At 48.6% G+C, this 20,524-nt stretch overlaps 1 protein-coding gene across 2 annotated transcripts in view; it reads left to right on the top strand.

Moving 5' to 3' along the window:
- Nucleotides 1-4,356: 4,356 nt before the first annotated feature.
- The window catches only part of SMOX (spermine oxidase), a 70,958-nt gene continuing 54,790 nt past the window's right edge, over nucleotides 4,357-20,524 (top strand). Inside the window, exon 1 of one of the 2 annotated variants that reach the window (XM_082050221.1) lies at nucleotides 4,357-4,372. The gene's annotated coding sequence lies outside the window, so the exon portion shown is untranslated. Of the gene's footprint in view, nucleotides 4,373-16,444; nucleotides 16,562-20,524 lie in introns of those variants that run through there. The other variant, XM_082050220.1, reaches the window with a different exon arrangement.

Genomic DNA, 20,524 nt, shown 5'->3' with positions numbered 1-20,524 from the left:
GTCACACTACTCGTTTTTACTCTCCTCTTTCTGTTCATGCAGGGCGAGTCTGAAGGGGCTAGGGAAGGTCAACAGTCTTTTTCCATGGTGGGAAGAAGGAATGTGCGGGGTTGTTTCTCTTTTGCATCCAGTGTGGGGTCTGTAGTAGCTTTTCCCAACTGAGAGTCAGGGTGGGTCCCTTCTTTTTCCCCTCTGGTTGTTGCTCAGTGGAGCAAAGACCTGGTGATAACTACCCATGAAGCTGCCCTCCAGACCTTGCCTTGGCCTTCAAAACCCTCTGAGATCCTGCTTTTTTGTAAAAGAAGGAGATCACAGAATCCCAGACTGGTTGGGGTTGAAAGGACCTCTTGGGGATCATTCAGTCCAACCCACCTGCTCACGCAGGGTCACCAGAGCAGATCACACAGGGTCGTGTCCAGGTGGGTTTGAATGTCTCAGGGAAGGAGACTCCACAACCTCTCTGGGCAGCCTGGGCCAGGCTCTGGCACCTCACAGGAAAGAAGTTTCTCCTCATATTCAGATGGAACCTCCTGTGTTTCAGTCTGTGCCCATTGCCCCTCACCCTGTCATTGGGCACCACTGAACAGAGTCTGGTCCATCCTCTTGACACCCACCCTGGAGATATTTATAAACGTTGATGAGATCCTCTCTCAGCCCTCTCTTCTGCAGGCTGAACAGATGTTAATGTTTTATGCTGATGAAGCACTCCTGGCTTCACTAGCCAGAAGCCAGCACTATGGAAACAACAAACATTCCTGCTTGAAAATTCACGTGCTTCTCGAGGGATTGCAGGGACGCTCCAGCTCATACATTTGAAAGTCATAAGTCAGTCCTTCAAACTCCGCCAGGCTGGAGGCTGGGAAATTCAAGGGATTCAGGTGTGCATGTGACATCATAAAACCTGTGTTTTGCCTCTAATTGAGCAACTGCAAGGATGGGCTTTAGGAAGGATGCTGAAGATCAGGACACTCCTGATGACAAGGTGTGAGCTGGCAATGTCCCTTGTCCTAGAAACATCTCAGCTGGATAAAAGGCATCAACAGAGAAATGGCAGGTTTTCTGGCATCTGATAAAAAGCTTTGAATTCTGGCATCCAGACTCTTCCCTGGTTATAAAATGGCCACGGTTACCACCAAAATTAAGAGACATGTTGCCTGCAACTGCACAGGAGGTTTGAAAGAAGCTCCAAGACTCATCTCCCACAGGGACGCCAAAGTCATTTGAGGATGGAGACCATATGGTGGCTCCACTCTGCTGGGAGTTTGTGGCCTGAACGGTGACTCTGCTCCCAGCTGTGTCCCATGGGTCCTGCAGGAAAAAAGGATTTTGTAACAGAGCAGCAAGCCCCTGTGCAGAAATCATTGGGGAATATCCAGGTACTGCAGAGCCAGCTCTGCACCTGCTCCTTTTTGCTGCTGGAGGCAGCAGACTCCATCCCTGTGGGACCACGACTTTCATTTCCTTGTTTGTTTTGCTTTGTGGCTCCGCGTTCCATGCTGTGCTAGGCAGATTGTGCTGCCCTCTGACCCTGCTCTTCAGGAGACATAATACATCTGCTCCTTGCGCTCCTGGTTTTGAACGGGAGTCCTCTCCCCAGCACTGAAATATGCAGCTGCCTGACAGTGCCAAGAGGCTTTCACAACCTCTTGCATGACAGCGGTGGATGTGGGGAAAGGTGATGATGTCAAGCGCAGTTGCTGTAACAACCCAACGTCAGGGTGTGTGCACCCTTTCCAAGAATGCAGTTGTGGTGACACGGAGTCAGAGCTGGAGTGCTTGGACGAGCTGGGTGAGATCCAGATGGTGCTGGGGCTATTTGGAGACAGATGTGAGTGTCATATGGGCTGACTCCCTCCAGGGAAAGGACTTCCAGAGAAGAGCTGAGCATGTGGGGCAGTGACTGGATCTCTGCAACAGCCCAGCCTTGTCCTGGAGAATAAAATGTAGAATCACAGAATCATGGAACAATTTGGGTTGGAAAGGACCTTCCCAGTTCAAGCAGTGCCACCCCTGCCATGAGCAGGGACATCTTCACCAGCTCAGGTTGCTCAGAGCCCCGTCCAGCCTGGCCTGGGATGTCTCCAGGGATGGTTCATCCACCACTTCTCTGGCCAACCTGGGCCAGGTTGTCATCACCATCAGTGTCAAAAATGTCTTCCTCATGTCCAGCCTGAGTAAGTGATCAGCACAATTTTAAACCAGATAGAGTAGGGTGAGGAGAAGTGTAGGAAAGAGCTACAAAGGAATTTGAAGGGGACAAGGGGAATCCATGAAGGACAGTATGATTAAAGGCCTGGTTCTGTGGACACATGCCACCTCTGGGAGTGGCCACCAACTAATTCAGGTGTCACTGGTATTTGACCACTGGGCAGTCAGTTTCTTGCCAGGTTGGTTTGACCGGACAGGGAGACCTGTTCGGTGGAGGGAAGGCAACTCTTGCATCCCTGACTCAGGTCCAAAGCAGAATGGAGACCACTATAAGATTAGAAGACCTTTAATTAAAAAAGGCTGATGAAGAAGCAGGGTTGCCCAACATGGTGTCACTGAGCCGGTTAGTGGGGTCCACAGGATGGACTGTGGGTTCTGGACAGGTGAGGGATTCTGGCTTATCTGTGCCTTGGGGCTAGTGAAGAGGATCTCAGTGGAGGGCAGAGAAAGACCATGGAGCAGCAGAGACTGGCATAGTCCTGGCAGGTTTCAACTTCCAGATGTAGAGGGTGGTGGGCATGGGGCAGCCAGCACATTGTGATCGATAGCGTGGTTAGACCATCCTCTGCAGTGTCCTTGCTGGATCCCTAAGTGACAGGTCTGCAGAGAGGTAGTGCATCATATTGCCATGGGTGGCAGAGCTTACAAGGGCTATTTGTCTTGGGTTTGGTTCTTCTAAGTCCTGCTAGGTGGGACCTGTGGGGACCTGGTTGCAGGGCTCAGTTGGTTAAGCGGGCCAAAGCCTGGCTCAGTCTTGGCTCTGTTGGCTCAGGCTAGAGGCACAAGGTGATCGCTGCCCCTTCTCATCAGTGTGAGGATCTGGGGAGCCTGAGGGATGAACCATTATCCTTCAAGACCCTACATCACTTTCCTTTCCTATACATCACCCTAGTTGCCCTCCTGCTCTCTTCCATATGCCAGACACGAGAGGTCGCCTTGATCACTAGGCCCAAAGTGGGAAGGAGGCAGTGGCACTGTGGCTCTGTTATTAGCAGGAATCTGTGCTCATGGGATCCCTTCTGGGCAACAGATCCCTTTTCTGTCATATGGCTGGAGGTTCTGGGGTGCTCCTAACTTGTCCCAACATGCATGTCTCACCTACCCTGTTGTGGGACCCAATGTGCATCTCTCAGATGTCTACACTGTTAAAAATGGCTATTGCTTAGGCTGTGTGGACCTTATGGAGATCATCTCAGCCTTGTTTCTCACCTTCACCCTTGCCCATGGCCATGCAGGTCTCCCCCCTCCACTGCAGCAGACCCTTTGGAGATATGGTAGAACACCATCTCATTGTCCAGAGGCAAAGAGGACGGGGGGAAATAAAGAACCCCCTTCTAAGGGCAATGAGCCATTGATTTATCTCACCACGTCTGCTAGACTTGGCTCTTAATCTGAAAAGGTACCAAAATGCTCTTTTACATACAAGAAAAAACCAGGCATGGTGCTTACACCCTTGTGTAATTCAAACACATCTCCAGGCTTGGGATAGCAGCCCAGAGGTGCTTTGTCTTGATTCAGCAACACTCTCCAATGTGTAGGATTTACTAAAAAATAAGCATATGTTTCAAATTACATGTGTACAGTGAGGAGGGGGTTCAGGACTTTATTGCTTCCCAAACTTGGAAGCATCACCGCTCGGTTCTGTGAAACAAGGGTGTCTATTGAACAAGAGAGGTGTGCCGAAAAATCAGTCAACAGGCTTGGCAAGCGGTCTTGATGTCAAGTCCCCCATTCCACCAGGATCCCAGAGGAAAAGCTCCAAACAAGTCCTCTGCCTTCCAAACATACAGAATGAGCTTTCTCACAGTTCCTCCAGACCGATAACTATTAGCCAGATATTATATATATATATTTTTAATGGAAAAAATATATTATGCAGGCGATTGATCTGATCTTTCTTGGTGAGCAAGGATAATTAGATCATTGTAACTATATGTACAAAGTGCTCCTGCTACTATAAATAAAGGTCAAACGCAAGACACTTCCTGCTACTTTTGCTGACACGTGGCTGCCATTTAGTGATTCATAATCTCTACACACGGCTTGGCAAACAGAGGAGATTTTTTTTAATAGGAGCTGTTTTCCACTTGTACAAGCACAACAAAGGATTTAAAGGGACCTTCAGCTTCGATCCACCTACTCCACCAGCAAGTTTCAGCAGAAGGTAACTAAGACGAGCAGGACCGTGGTTTGTAGGCTGAAATATGCACAATAGGGAGCTGATCCTCTGCTAGATTTTGGGGGTCTTTAAGCTAAAAGAAAGTTTAAAGTTACATCTGTTTTTGCATTTAGATGGCATTTTTCTCATGTATATCACACTGCCTTGTGCAACTGCAAAAACACTGATATGGGGAAAGCGGATGCTGGGAGATAAGAAAACCTGACAGTGTTTGGATAGGATTGTGCTGGGCTGTGGTCTTCTGGTCCATAGGCCGGGCTGTAGCTGTGAGATGGAGTCTAATGTGATTAATTTCATTATCTGGACAGGAATGGGAAAAAATTGTACATGTATGAAGCACCTTTCCATGTCGGGTATGTTGAGTGGTTTGTACAATGTCTCTGTAGCAGGGATAACACAGTAGAGTTGAAATATGGTGGCAATCGCAACTGGGAGGACAACTGGGATTAACGTGCTTGTTTCTTCAAGAAAAGCGTTCTTTTGATGATTTATGTTTGTATAGGATCACAGTTATTTTATTTGAGACAAGTTTTCTCTGTTTATGTGGAATTTACCTGCAATTTTCAGACCAACCCAAAACATCGAGACTTGGAGAGCTGCTGGGTATTCGGATATTTGACCTGAGCACAGAGAAGAGCAATGATTTTTTCATATGCTGTCACCATTTCTCAGACTACATTAGAAAACTGCCTTGTACCCTATTTCGATTTTTTTTAATGACCTGATAAGAAGTTTCCAGTTGGAGCTGAATTGAGACGGGTGATCTGGGATGTGCGAGCAAGTAATTCCACAAAGGATCATCTTTTACCTTTGATGGTTGGCCCATTTCATTTCCTTCTGCTAACCTTTTATTTTCATGTGTATTCATGGAAAGTTCAGGGGAATGGTTTTAATTCTGTCGCTGGAGTGAATTCACTGCGCAGTTTGTGTTACAGCCCAGTTTCCACCATGCTGGGCACCACTTAGATGACACTGCTGGTGTCATTTATTAAGGTTGTTTCCTGGTGGGGATGAGACCAGCACCACGCAGGTCACTGGCACATTCAGGAGTAATGAATCACCAGTGCTGTTTGTTGAGCTGAGTCACTTGCATGGACAGACACCTTCTCATAGAAAAGGTGAACAAAAAAACCCACCAATTCAGTAAAAAAAAAAATAAAAATAGAAGCCCCCTTTTCAGTCTGTCTGATGAAAGGAGGGTTTTGCATCATCTCCTTCCAAGGCTCTGGTCCGTGGTGGTGTCCGGGTGCAGAGCGACCTGCGGTTTCCAGCTGGCAGAACAAAGGCCGGGGATCGTGTTTGCTGCTGTTTGCTCAGTGTCTCGGTTACAGGACATCGGGTACCTGGAAACTCTGGCATGCAAATTGTAAAGCATCTGAGGGAAAAAAAATAACGTGTTTAAATATTTTTTCTTTTTAACAAAAAAATTGCGTGTGTGGAAAAATTGTTCCAAGGCCAAATTGTTACCTGCTCACTTAAAAGCCGCTTGAATATTGGCTCAGAGGAGATAAGTGAAAGCAGGATATGGTCCTAGATACTGAAGGAGCACATTGGAGAGATGTGGCAAATTCCGTGTGCCAGGGACAGGGTGGTGAGGGAACGGCTGTCCAGTGTCTCGGCCAGAACAAGAATGAGGAGTCAGCAAATTAAATTAGTGGGGTACAGGTTCCAAACAAACCAATGGAGACGGGTCCTCATCGAATGGGTAGCTGAGCCTTACACTTCTTGCTGAAGGATATTGTGAATACAAGAAGGTTCAAGAGGTAAATGGGCAAGTACATGGATGAGAGATCTGCTGGGATTTACTAAGCATAAACATCTCATCAGGCACAAGATATCGCCTGAGCTGAAAATAAAGGAGGCAGGGAGAGTTTTGGGGAGAAGTATCATATGTGTTTGACCCACCCTTGAGTGCCTGTTCCTGGCCACTGGTTTTATCTATTTATTTCATCTAGTTAACTTGAAAAAGTAGGAAGCAGAATGAGCTTTAGCCACCAAAGCCACTGCACCTCACGGCATATGATCATGGAGCTGGGAACGGCATCGTTGGCACGTGCAGCAGGAACATGGCGCTTGCAGCCCGGAAGCCAAATCGTGTCCTGGGCTGCATCCCCAGCCCCGTGGGCAGCAGGTGGAGGGAGGGGATTCTGCCCCTCTGCTCCGCTCTGCTGAGACCCCCCTGCAGTGCTGGTCCAGCTCTGGGTCCTCAGCACAGGACACACATGGACCTGCTGGAGAGGGGCCAGAGGAGCCACAGGAATGACCCGAGGCTGGAACAGCTCTGCTGGGAGGACAGGCTGAGAGAGCTGGGGTGTTCAGCTGGAGAAGAGAAGCTCCGGGGAGACCTTAGTGTGGCCTTTCTGGACTTAAAAGGGGCCAATAAGAAAGATGGGGACACACTTTTGAGCAGGGCCTGTAGTGACAGGACAAGGGATGATGGTTTTAAACTCAAGGAGGGAGATTCAGGCTGGACATGAGGAAGAAATAGTTGGCCCTGAAGGTGGTGAGAGCCTGGCCCAGGTTGGGCAGAGAGGTGGTGGATGAACCATCCCTGGAGACATCCCAGGCCAGGCTGGACGGGGCTCTGAGCAACCTGAGCTGGTGAAGATGTCCCTGCTCATGGCAGGGGTGGCACTGGGGGAGCTTGAAGGTCCCTTCCAACCCAAACTACTCTGTGATTCCATGTTCTTCACAGCTGTCTGAGGGGGTAATCTCAGGTCTTGAGATGCCTCGAGTGTTACCAGAGAGCACTGTATGAGGACACTCAGCTTCATCTTCCAATTTCTTTTTCAAGACCCTTTCCCTTTTATGTGTACCTACCAAAGCAGCTTGCTGAGCTGGACAGACCCTGGGGAGAGCTGTGTGGCTGTTTCTTATGTTCTTCATGTGTCCCCAAAACACCAGGCAGCCAGCCCAACATTGTGACAGATTTTGATCGCTTGCTATTACCAATTCCCTTCTTCCATTTCTCTCCCAGGAACACTGGCTAATTTTACCAGTTTTTGTTTTTGAAGTCTTGTTTTGCCCTTCCTTTGGGGATGAGGCCAAGGGACCTGTTTCCACAAAAGTGATTTGGGTGCCAGGTTCCTGCTGTGCCTGTCACCTGAATTGTGCTGCTACCTTTTTCCTTCCCCACCTCAGAGCCGGGCAAAAGCATTCTGTCCTTCTGCGATTAAATCCTGGAGATGTGAATGTCACAGCAGGCTGCACGTTTTAACACGGGGAACAGTTGTGCCTGCTATTTAAGAGAAATAAGTTGCCCAGGTTTCCCTGGGAACCAGCCCGTCAGTCGAGCTTGCCTGACTCCCCTGTTATTAAAATAAAATGTGAAAGAGTAAATGAGTGTGTTGCAAGTTGCGGATGGGCGAAATGCTATCTGGATGTATTTCATACCCAAAATACGTACCCTTATGTAAAGAAGGAGATAAATTTGAGTGTTTTTTTCAGATCATTTAGATCGTTATTCTTTTGGATTATTTTTGCTAGCAGTGCTGTACCTTCATGCACAGAACTCAGAGGCTGGTTGTAAAGAAACAAAACCTTGTGGCTCAGCAGTTGTCGTATTACGTCTGTGTGCTGGTTATACATAATACTTTCTCCCTGGGCCCCTTGGCACTAGTTTCTTCTGCTGCTTGTGGGTGTAGTGAGGCTGTGTTCTCTATTATACTTGGCCTATTTCTTCCGAGCTTTACTCTTCACCCCAGGAGTGCCTTCACTTCTCATTTTGCACAGGTTATACGAGGGGCTTATCTTGAAGACCCACGGCTTTTAAAGACTGCAGGCCATCTATGGGGCAATCTATTTTTAGGAGACGCGGTACCAGGGTAGCTCAGAGCACTTGGCAGCGTACACGCGTGTGGAACACAAAGGAGGCCTCTGTACTGGCTGGCTGGTGAACTCAGCATCGTCAGGAGCTGAGAGACAGGCACGGACAGACAGCGGGACGGACGGGAACAAAAGGGTTGTTTTGGTCAGTGAGAACGGCTGCAGTCTGCAAGCGGACACCTGCGGGCACAGGACGGGATGCAGGGGCTGCCGAGATGGGGATGGAAACGGTGGCGGGGGCAGGAGAACCCTCAGGATCATTCACTTTGAGGGGCAACATCTGAAACAGTGAGATATTGGCTGGAAGTACTGCTGTCACCTGGCCAGCGTTAGGGATGGAAAACGAGACTCCTAGGACTCGTTTGTGTTTTGGCGTCGTTTTCGTTTTTCCACTGTTCTCGCTGCATTTGCCACCGCTTGCGCTTTCTCGGTTACCTGCTGGGAGATAAGGCAGGAGCTGCGCCGAAGCCTCCTCCCACATTTCCATATTCAGTCCTGTCCCTTTGTACCTGCCAGATTTTCATTTCCTGAATTCTTCGTGTTCAGAATAGTTTAAGTGATTGCAGTTTCACAGAACCTATGCTGAACTGGCGTCAAAGTGGGGTAAAGGTCCATCACTGCTTTCATAAGAAAGCACACAAGGTGAGCCAGGACTTGCCTGGGATAACTGAAGAGGGTATGTTAGAGCTGTACAAAATAGTGAGATACTTGCAAACAAGTCAGCTGTTCACTCTCTTCCAACATAAGAACATGGGGGCATCAAATAGGCCATCAAGGTTGGACATTAGGAAAAGGTTCTTCACACAGATGGTGGTGGATGCTGGAACAGGCTCCCAGGGAGGTGTCACAGCCCCAAGCCTGACAGTGTTCAAGAACAGACTGGACAACACCCTCAGACACACGATGTGAACCGTGGGGTGTCCTGTGCAGGGACAGGAGTTGGACTCGATGATCCTTGTGGGTCCCTTCCAACTCAGGATGTTCTGTGATGATTCTATGATGAAATGGAGCAAGCTCCAAGCAAACCAAAGAAAGTGTCACTGATACGTTTCCTTGGTGGAACTCCTTACTGCAGGGTGTTGGGATCATCACTATGAAACTCATGAAAACAAAATCCAAAGAAGGTTACTGAATAGAGAGAAACCATGTCTATCTCACAAAGTCCCTGAGCAGAAAATAACTGGGAGCTGAGGGGGGTAAATCTTGTTCTTCCACTTGTGGAGGCAGCACACTGACCTAGAAAGCTCTTTGTTCTCACTCAGGGCAGTGGTTCTGATGTTCTTTGCCAGCCCATTTTTCTGCCTCTTTTTGACTTTTTTCACCTATTTTCAAAGGCATCTGCCCTGTGGTGTGGCTGGGCTACTGCCGTCCTCCCTGTTGTCCCCTGAAGATGACTTTCTCCAGGATTTCTGAGCGATGTAGCAGGGTGCAAAGGAAACAAGTGTGTAATAAAAGCTGTGATCTTTGTACTACCAGCCTTGCTCACCTGGCGATGGTGGGGACTGAAGGTCCGGGAAGGATTTGTCACCAGTATGGACAGACAGCAGCCTTGGCTGTACCAACTCAGGTTGTTGTCCCCATCTATCCCAGGGAGTCTCGCAGCACTTATGCAGCTGATGTAAGGCAGAGAAGTTGTCAGAGCTCCTTCCCAAATGAGCCAGATGTTGCGGACAATGAGGCATTTGGAGATATCGCAGCTGTAGGACGGGACAGCCCCTGGCAGATGTGTCTGTGTGTGCATGACGGAAAGTATTTCCAGTTTTCCTAAAGCAAGTGAAACCAAAGGGATACCTCAGCTATGATAAATCACAGAAATGGAACAATGTTTTTTAAATTTAGCAGAATGTTGTGGTAGGAATACGTATTTTGGACTCGAAGCTTGGCAGATACAAGATAGAAATAACGATATGTTTCAGTCATTCCGGGTGCACGTTCGCTATAACAATTTATAGAATCACAGAATCGTAGAATGTCCTGAGTGTGAAGGGACCCACGAGGATCATGGAGTCCAACTCCTGTCCCTGCACAAGACACCCCACAGGTCACACCGTGTGTCTGAGGGTGTTGTCCAGTCTGTTCTTGAGCACTGTCGGGTTTGGGGCTGTGACACCTCCCTGGGGAGCCTGTTCCAGTGCTCCAGGATTGCAATGGATCTTCCACACATATATTCGTTTTTTCCATTGTTGAGATTGGATACTTTTCTCAGCAGCTATATCCTTCCAGGAATCCACGTAGGAAAGTGTTCAAGACTATAGCTATCAGGATATTAAAATTAACTATTCTTTGAGCTGCATCATTCTGGAAATCACCTTCAGTAGTTCTCACCTGGTCTTATTTTATTTCTAACCATAAAGGTGAGCTGGATGGTTTATCATCAAAGGGAAACAGTTGTGATAGATCTCCCTTGTCACTTAGCTTGTCAAATGATGACTCAATAGCAAACGTCATATATTACTCATTCATATGAATTACTGCAGCTACGCTGGAATGACCGGGAGGTCACAAGGCTTTTTAGCAAAGGGCAGACTCTCTAAAGTGACTTTTGAAGCCGCCTGGAGCCTGAATATACTTTCAAAGGGAGGCTGCTGGGCTTTCAGATTCCCTTTGTAGTCTGGTAAAACCTTTTATTGACTTATCATCAGGGGATTGTGAGAGAAAGGGGAAAAAACATTAACGAGAAGTGATAGCGTTTGATCTTTGCCCTTTCCCATTGTGTTTATGCTCAGCAAGTCTTGCTTTGGAGAAAACTTGTAGCGGGATCTTGTATTTATGTCAGAAAGTTTTCTCTCTCCTGCACCGGATGTGGTTTGGCTTTTTCTCCTGGGAATGTATGTTTTTGTTTGACTATTCAAGTGTTCCTCAAGTGGGTGAATGAATCATGGAAATTCCGTATTACGTACGGGTGGAAAGATAACAGAGCGTTATATCTGAGCCCTTCATGGTGAGTTTGCCTTGTCTGCTTTGCAGGTAAAAAATGGATTCGTCTCTCTCTAGTAAACACACAGTGTAGAGGATGGAAAAGTCAGCTGGGCTGTTGTAATTATTTAACACAGGTATTTCCAAACTGTACTTAATTTACTGCTTAGGGAAACATAAGTGGCTCTGCTGTCGTGTGTCACCCAGAGCAGGAGCCAAAATCAGTGCTCAGGTGTCCTAATGATAACAATTCTTGGGTTAGAAAACTGGAAAAAACACCTGTTTCTATGCTACTTATTTTGTGTTTGCTTTTGAGTTAGGTTTTAACTTACCAGCGTCCTGTTAGATGTCAAGTGTGTGAATGGATCCCCCAAGAGATACGAGCACGTGCCAAACTTGGGACATGCAATGAGGCTTTTTGCTCCTAATGCCAACTCCGAATTTTAGCAAGAGTGGGCAAATTGGGAAGCACAGCCCTGTGGCTTGTATCAGATGGCTTTGCACTGGAAAATTGCTGCCTTCGAGTGGATAATGGCACTTTTACCAGCATTTTTAAATCTGAGGATGGAAAACGTTGCGTGAGAAAGGTAAAAGGCAAAGCCTTTTAATACTGAATGTCAAGAATGTGGTGTTTGGGGAGTATGGAGGGGTATTGAATGCTGTCTGTTTTTCATCTCCTCTCCTGCTCTCTTCTCCAGGCATCTTTATTTTCCTAAAAAAGACCTTCATGTGAGGCTTGATCCTCATCTCGCCTGGCAGTTCTAGGAATGGGACACTATGTTGGTCAATAGGAATCTAGAAGACAATCACTTAATGGTATGAAGTCATTATTTTTCTTGGCAGAAAAAAGGATCAATCCATCCAAAGACCCCACTGACAAGACTTCAGACACCCCAAACGGAGTGCGGAGTCTAGTTGGAGGCCAGTTATCTAGTGCAGTGCCTCAGGGGTCAGTACTGGGGCCAATATTATTCAATATATTCATTAATGATTTAGACGAGGGAATAGAGTGCACTATCAGCAAGTTTGCTGATGGCACTAAGCTGGGAGGAGTGGCTGACACGCCAGAGGGCTGTGCTGCCATCCAGAGACCTGGACAGGCTGGAGAGTTGGGCGGGGAATAACCTAATGAAATTTAACAAGGGCAAGTGTAGAGTCCTGCATCTGGGCAGGAACAACCCCAGGTTCCAGTATAGGTTGGGAAATTACATATTAGAGAGCAGTGTAGGGGAAAGGGACCTGGGGGTCCTGGTGGACAGCAGGGTGACCATGAGCCAGCACTGGGCCCTTGTGGCCAGGAAGCCAATGGCATCCTGGGGTGTATTACAAGGGGGGTGGTCAGTAGGTCAGAGAGGTTCTCCTGCCCCTCTACTCTGCCCTGGTGAGACCACACCTGGAATATTGTGTCCAGTTGTGGCCCCTCAGTTCAAGAAGGACAGGGAACTGCTGGAGAGAGTCCAGCATAAGGCAACAAAGATGATTAAGGGAGTGGAGCACCTCTCTTATGAAGAAAGGCTGAGGGAGCTGGGTCTCTTTAGTTTGGAGAAGAGGAGACTGAGGGGTGACCTTATTAATGTTTATAAATATATAAAGGGTGAGTGCCACGAGGATGGAGCCAGGCTCTTCTCGGTGGCAAACAACGATAGGACAAGGGGTAATGGCATCAAGCTGGAACACAAGAGGTTCCACTTAAATCTGAGAAAAAACTTCTTCTCAGTAAGGGTGACAGAGCACTGGAACAGGCTGCCCAGGGGGGTTGTGGAGTCTCCTTCTCTGGAGACATTCAAAACCTGCCTGGACATGTTCCTGTGCGACCTCACCTGGGCGTTCCTGCTCCAGCAGGGGGATTGGACTAGATGATCTTCTGAGGTCCCTTCCAATCCCAAACATACTGTGAAACTGTGAAACCCAGAAGTACAGCTTAATATAGTGTCCAGGCCACCTTCCCTTGTGCCCACCATGAGCTCTCCTGATTAGTTTGCAAGACTTCCCTTCCCAAACAAATTTGTGCGTGTAGAAGGACATGAGACCTGAGCTATTTCTGTCCATCCTTGGGACATTTTCTGTAGTGCCAAAAACCCCACAGCCCTCCCAGAAAGAGAACTTCCAGGCAATAATACCCTTTATTTATGCTGATGATGTCTGGCTCGCAGCTCTTGGCAGTCTTCTCAGGTGTGCTGCACAAGCAGATCTTTCTTCCCAGCTTGTGGGTTACACCCTCTGGACTTTTATCACTCACTTTGCATTTCATTCACAAATCTGTGGTTCATGGGTTCTTCCCAGGAAGGGCGCTTGATTTACCTTGAAGACCAGCTGTTCACAAACCACAAGCTAAGAGAACAAATGTCAGAGGCACAAAAAGTGCTTATTTTAGGATTTAATCCAATTTCTTTGGAGCTACTCTCCAAGTATGGCACCGATGTCACCCACATCTGTCAATTCCTCTTTCTTAATGCATGAAGCAGTGTATTAAAACTGTGCTTGCAATGCATTTTAGCTGTATTTTCCCACAGGTAGCTGCATTTCTATGTACCCTCAAAGCCTCTTGCAAGCATGTCCAGGGCTTTGGAGCTGGCTGGGCTCTCATTGCCAAATTTAAACTGGAGAAAGAGGGTAGAGCCCAGGGGAGCCCAGCTACTCAGAGTTTTCTAGATTTAGTTCAAATCCTTCAAACTGCAGCCAAGTGGAGCTGAGAGCTAGTGCAGCCCTGGAACACGGTTGTTTATTTGCTATGGAGGAAATAGAAGTGCCATTCAGTAGGAATTGGCTCCCAAGCTTTCCCAGCTGCTGGATGACGAGCATCTCTCACGGGTCAGCTTCTCTGTGGGAACAGGGAGAACCCATCTGTTCTTCACCATGGCTCCTTTTTGGCTGCTAACAGACGCAGCCTCAATTAGAAGCAGCTCCAGGGGCAGGTATTGCTCTGTGAGACGCTGAGGACCACGAGCAGGAAATCCCAGCTTTCTCTCCATCTCCCCCAGGTAGGTCACACCAAGCTGGACCATCAAACTGACCCTATTTCCTCATCATCGAGGACTTTGTCCAATCCAGTGGGAAAGGCTTGTTCTTTCCAGCCAACATAACCAACCTCATTGCCAAAATCCTTTTGCCAGACATCACAGAACCTCAGCCTGGTTGGGGTTGAAGGGACCTCTGGAGATCATCCAGTCCAACCCACCTGCTCACGCAGGGTCACCAGAGCAGATCACACAGGGTCGTGTCCAGGTGGGTTTGAATGTCTCAGAGAAGGAGACTCCACAACCTCTCTGGGCAGCCTGGGCCAGGCTCTGGCACCTCACAGGAAAGAAGTTTCTCCTCATGTTCAGATGGAACCTCCTGTGTTTCAGTCTGTGCCCATTGCCCCTCATCCTGTCATTGGGCACCACTGTACAGAGTCTGGTCCTTCCTCTGACACCCACCCTCAGATATTTATAAACATTGATGAGATCCCCTCTCAGCTTCTCTTCTCCAGGCTGAACAGACCCAGCTCTCTCAGTCTTTCCTCATCAAAAATGTGCTCCAGACCCCTCATCTTCTTCACAGCCCTCATTTGGACTCCCTCCAGTAATTCCTTGTCCTTCTTAAATGGGGGAGCCCAGAACTGCACACAGTAACCGGTTAAAACAGGGATATGCCTGGTTAAAACTGGTTTATGGCTCCTTTCTCTGAAGCCCTTTAATTTACAAAGCTCCACTTCCGTCTGTAGGCTGGTGGAGACCCTTTGCTGAGGCTGTGGGGCATGTGTGTGTGGGCAGAGCTGCTGCCTCTTCTCCGTCAGCATCCCACCATGCCCAGTCTGGCCCAGCAGCTCCGGCTGGCTCCCGTGCTGGATGGGGACACCCACCCTTACGGCTTGCAGGCTCAGGAAACACGTTTCCAACACAGGTAAAGAGCGTATGGCCACGAGGTGCACGTTGTCCTGCGCTGGTTGTCAAATACTATGGTGGCTTCAGCATCTGGGGACTTCAAGCTGCTTTGCAGGTATCAATTCCAGCAGTGACAACAGCAGTAAAGAGCAATCAGAAGAGTACAAGGTCTGGCAGCAAATGGCCTGCAAACGCTGTATACATGCAATGGAAAATTTTGCACAGCTATTATTTAATATCTGGCTGGTTGAAGCTGGGAAATCTGATCCCCACGTTATTCTTGCCGTTTTCTCCAGATGTTTGTGCTGGCTCAGCGGCCTCACCCCAGTCGTGCAGGTGCGAACCTCTGGCAGGCAGCTGAGCGGGTTTTATAAAAACTTAAACTGCTCGAAGGCAACTTGCAGACATGACTATTTCCATCCAAGGTGCAGGCTTTTCTCCAAACTTTTTATCTAGATAACCCCAAACAATTTCAGTCAGCGTTTAATGGGTTGGCTGGGGGTTTTCTGAGTGTTTCAGCTGCACTGGTGGATCCTCATCCTGTGCTTTATATGTTGCTCGTGACAAACCTACTTTGGAAAGAGACTATAATTTAATAAAACGTGGTGTTTACCGAGCTGCAGCTTGGAGACAAGACTTTTACCCTGCAGCTGCATGGAAGGCATCAAACTCAGATGCTGGGAGAGCCCTGTTCCCTCTGCTTTAGGGCTCTGAATGCCAGTTTGTTACACCGAAATGAGGTTTTTCTTTTTGCTTTACCAGTGGGAGAGGTTTGCATGGCAGAGGCTTAAAGCCCAGAGTGTTTAGTCAGATATTGGAACAGGCTGCCCAGGGCAGTGCTGGAGTCACCATCCCTGGAGGGTTGGACAGACGGACATGAGGTTCTCAGGACAGGGGGCAGTGCCAGGGGTGGGTTATGGTTGGACTCCATGATGTTGAGGGGCTTTTCCAACAAAAAAAGACTCTATAATTATATCCCACTCCAGCAGTGCCGTTTGAAGGTCTCCAGAGAAGGAGACTCCACAAGGTCTCTGGGCAGCCTGGGCCAGGCTCTGGCACCTCAAGGGAAAGAAGTTGCTTTGGCTGCAGAGATGAGGTCCTCAGGGCCATGGGGCAGTGTCAACGGTGGGGGAACGGTTGGACTTTATGATTTTGAGGAGATTTTCCAACAAAAAAACGACGCTATATCCCATTCCAGTGTGTCTGGGGGGCTCATGCCGCGGTCCCCAGCGCCATCCTCCCCCAGGCCTGTCTTAGAGGAGGAGAGAGGATACATCAACCCCGCGGCTTTGCCGTTCGGGCGGGTCGCGGCTCCGCGTCCCCGCAGGCGCCCCAGGCCGGTGCTCGCAGGGGCGGAGCTGGAGGAGGCGGGGGGATCTTGAGGCGGAGCCGGGGCGGGCCCAAGGGGGAGGCGGCTGGAAAACAGGCCGGCGCTGGTTCTGGGCCCGCAGTGCCCCAGCAGCCGCCGCAGCCGCGCCGGGAGCCGCCAGCCGCGGGGAGGGCAGCGAGGCGCCGTGCGAGCCGGGCGGGCGGCCAGACCCCGGCCCTCCGGCCACCGCAGAGAGAGGTACGGGACGAGGGGGGGAGGCGGGGGAGGCTCTTCCCCGCTCACCGGGGGTCCCGCTTCCCAGGGGGGTCGTTCCCCCCGCAGCACCTGCCGCGCTCCGGCCCGTCCCTCGGCCACCTGGCAGCGCGGCCGGAGCCCCCCAGCCCGGCTCCCTCTTTCTAAAAACACGGCCAAGGGGCATTTCCAGCCTGCCGTGGGGCAGAGCTGGGGGGGGTTTGCCGGGGGGACCTGCCCCTGCACCCCATCCCATGCACCCACTAAACGGCCTTATAAACGTGCCCACCCTCGTTCCTCAGCCCCCAAAATTCCCCTGGCTGGTGCAGCACCGAGCCCGGGTGGGAGTCTGATCCCAACCCGTGTTTTTGGGGAGGGATGTGGGACCAAGAAACACCTTAGTGTGGGTGCACGGGGCTTGGCCGAGGGTAGAGAACCCACCGATGTTTGCCATCACATTGATTTTTTTTTTTTAATTATTATTTTTTTATTATTATTATTATTTTTTTCCCCATGTGTTTATGCCAACATATCGCGCCTCCGCTTTCTCTGCCTCAGCGTTTCAGGCGGTGACACGAAGAATAAAGGTTAAGTAGGGAAGTCGCCGTCATCTGATGCGTGCGGCGGGATGTAAATGACGAGCTGTACAGGCTTGCAGTTCGCTCTGCATTTCAGTATCTCTTGTTTACACGAAGCTGTGACAATACCGGGGGCTTGGCGGTTCCCACCGGTCTCGTGTTTTCAGTCAAACCCATTGACTTCTGCAGAATTGCTCCGTCTTTTAAATCGCGATGGGCGAGGGGTTAATTCTGGACGTGCAGCAGCAAAACGCACCAAGCCAATTGTCGCTTAGCCGATCTGACCTCAAAACAAAGCTTTTTAGCTATTTACATCCTCAGCCTCAGAAATAACAGCTGCTCCGCTGGACCCTTGCTCTTTTATCACCCCTAAAAATCCTTTGTGTGATGTATAAGCACGCTGTCTCAAACCCAGGGCTGTAATTGCCCTGATACATTAGATGTAAACGCAAGCTTTACATAAAAGTGAAACCATATGTATCAGCTAACGTGTGTCCACTCCATGATCCTGCACAAACAGGGTCGAGTCTGGAGCTCTGTCCTCAGCTCACCCCCTCGATCCGCTTTTCCCTCAGCCCGTACGACACGGTCCCGTTCCTGGAGTCACCAGACAAGTTTGGGGGGGGGACAAGAAATCAGCCGAGGAGCGTTTCTGCGCCTTGTGTGAGAACACTGGATTTTTTCAGTCTTTTACAAGTGTTGCTTTATTGACTTAGTGATAACATTCTGCTCTCGCAGGTCCTTTTCCCTTTCCGGATTGTTAGCCCAGCGCTTACTAATCTTTTACGGCGCTGCTGCGGAACAGATGTACGGTGTTTTTCAGTGAGTAGCAAGGTCTGTAGTTCCAGCTGGCTTCTCCTTTAAAAAAGACAAGTATCGCCTTTCCATTGTACCCCCGTTGTGGAGCTGGACTGGGAGACAGGTTCAGATGACTGCTGAGCTGGTAAAAAAAAAAAAATGATGGTCTTAGGTCTGGATCCAAATCATCACATAGCTGCTGAAATGTTTCCCAGGCATCTTGGGGTTTAGAGGAGCATCTAGCTGTTGTTTTGGCCAAACAGTATGTGGAAATAGCCACAGAGGTGTTGATCTGCAGGTCCTGAAAATGCTGGTTGATGTTGGGTGCCGTGGTCCTTTTATTTTTCTCCTTTTGCTTGTGGGAGCAGCTGTTCTCCACTGTACTGCTTTGTGCTTTCTTGAGATGGTGGAGCATGTGGCTGGGACACCATGGACACCCCACATGTGTCCTGGGAGCCCCTTTCCTCATCTTCACTGTTGCTGCAAACACTCCTGGGTAGCCCTCTCTGGGTTTCATTGGAAGGGCTTTCTTGTCTCTGTGTCTTTTCCACCAAAATGTGTCTGAGTGCTGTCGCAAATTAACTGAGATGTCTCAGAAGCACAGTCTTTTCCTGGGATGGGGGAATCTCAGTTGACTTGGTGGATTTGGAGAGGTTGAGGTAGAGTTTAGAAAGCTCCATGAAACTGTTAACATTCCTCACAAGCATAAACCTGTTGTTTATGGCAGGGGTGTCAAGCTCATTTTCACCAGGGACTACATCGGCCTCGCGGTTGCCTTGAGAGGGCCAAATGTAGTTTTAGGACTGTAGAGATGTAGGAGTAGTTATGGTTATACAGTCCTAAAATTATATTTGGCCTTTTGAATGCAACCATGAGGCTGATGTGAAAATGCATTTGACACCCCTGGTTTATGGGGTCCCTACAGAAGCCTTTGGTCTAAAGGTGTGATGGTGCTTTTACTCGTCTCCACCTTAGCCAAGGGTTTGGGTTTTTCACAATCATCCATCTGCAAAAGGTGGTGGATTCTTGCCCATCTCTGCCTCAGAAGCTGGAGGAGTATTGCTGCCTGGAATTAATTCCTGGAGAAGCAGAGCTGCCCATCCTTTCAACCCCGTTTATATCACTTCATGTTTTCTGTGACCATGATCCCTTCCCATGCAATCAAAGATTCTCCAGCTAATTTCCCGCTGGCCCAAATGTGGGTCTGAGGAGAATGGTGATGCTGAAGTATGTGGATTTACTGCCTGTGTATGATTTGATTATATGGAAAAGAAATAGAAATTATTTTCTCGGTGCCTTTGATGAATATTAGAACACAGCCTGTTGTATTTCACAAATGTAACTGCTGTCTCTTTCAATAACTGTAATAAACAGACCAGAAAATGGAAAAATGTAGAAATGCCCTTTCTTTGTGGCCACAGACTTTAGTCCTCTCCAGAATTTAATGAAGTCAAGTCTATGGAAATTAAATAACTGATTTTTCTTTAGCTCTCTTGGTAAGCTAGAAGTTGTGCCAGAGTGGTAAACAAGAAACTAAAGAGATATAAATATTACCTCTTGGAAATGATGTGGGTGGAGAATGGATTTGAACTCTTCCTTCTGAAGAGAGTGTCTAAATCATCTGGCTTGAGGATTTGTCCTGCTTGAGTGCAGGAATTAATGACAATTTTCAACCGCTGTTTTTATCAGTTCTTGTTGGTGCGTTGGCTTTGATGTGTCCAGGTGTCCCATGCTCTATGTAGAGGGTACGTGAGTCTGTGCACAGTAATATGACTTGAGTTTATATTAGTCACCGTGGAAATTGGTTACAAATCTGTTACTTCTTTTTTTTAAAAAAAATAATGTTTCTGTGGTTTCTTTTTATTTTAAGAAAAGATTCCAGAAGTATCGTGGATGGGAATACGAACTACTTGGAAAATAAAACTTGATGGCGATTCCATTAGCACCATGTGTGTTGTGGCACCCGAGGAGCAGGTTGATGTGGTGCAGCTGTTTCATGTGGTGTGTGGCTCTGCTCTGGAGATCAGCATTGTAGAACCTGAGTCTGAGGTCCCATGTTTCTATCTGTGTACACTTGTGAACACATTTGGGGAGCCTGTGGGGTTCAGCTCCTCCCTGTACCTTCTGAGAGTCCACCACAACCTCTAAGGAAGCTTTTTGAGGTCCAACTTGACACATCCTCTTAAGGAGGATGTCACCAGTTGGCCTTTCAGCGGTTCTGCTTTTTGGGTGTGTAGGATGCATGAACTTTATGGAATCATAGAGTAGTTTGGGTTGAAGGGACTTTTCAAGTTCACCCAGTGCCCCCCCTGCCATGAGCAGGGACATCTTCAGCAGCTCAGGTTGCTCAGAGCCCCGTCCAGCCTGGCCTGGGATGTCTCCAGGGATGGTTCAGCCACCACCTCTCTGACCAACCTGGGCCAGGCTCTCACCACCCTCAGTGTAGAAAAGTTTCTTCTTCATGTCTAGTCTGAATCTTCCAAGAATCTTTCATGGCACTGACCTTTGCCTTAACCTGACCAGTGTGTGCATCATGTCACCAGTATGTAGAGCTGTCCCGCTGTGGTCTGGACATGTTCTTTATTCATTGTAG

The sequence above is a fragment of the Streptopelia decaocto genome (genome assembly GCF_964273445.1).
Source record: "Streptopelia decaocto genome assembly, chromosome: 4".
NCBI classification, from domain to species: Eukaryota; Metazoa; Chordata; class Aves; order Columbiformes; family Columbidae; genus Streptopelia; species Streptopelia decaocto.
Note: the sequence above shows the minus strand (reverse complement) of the source record. Positions and strands in the feature narration are given on the sequence as shown.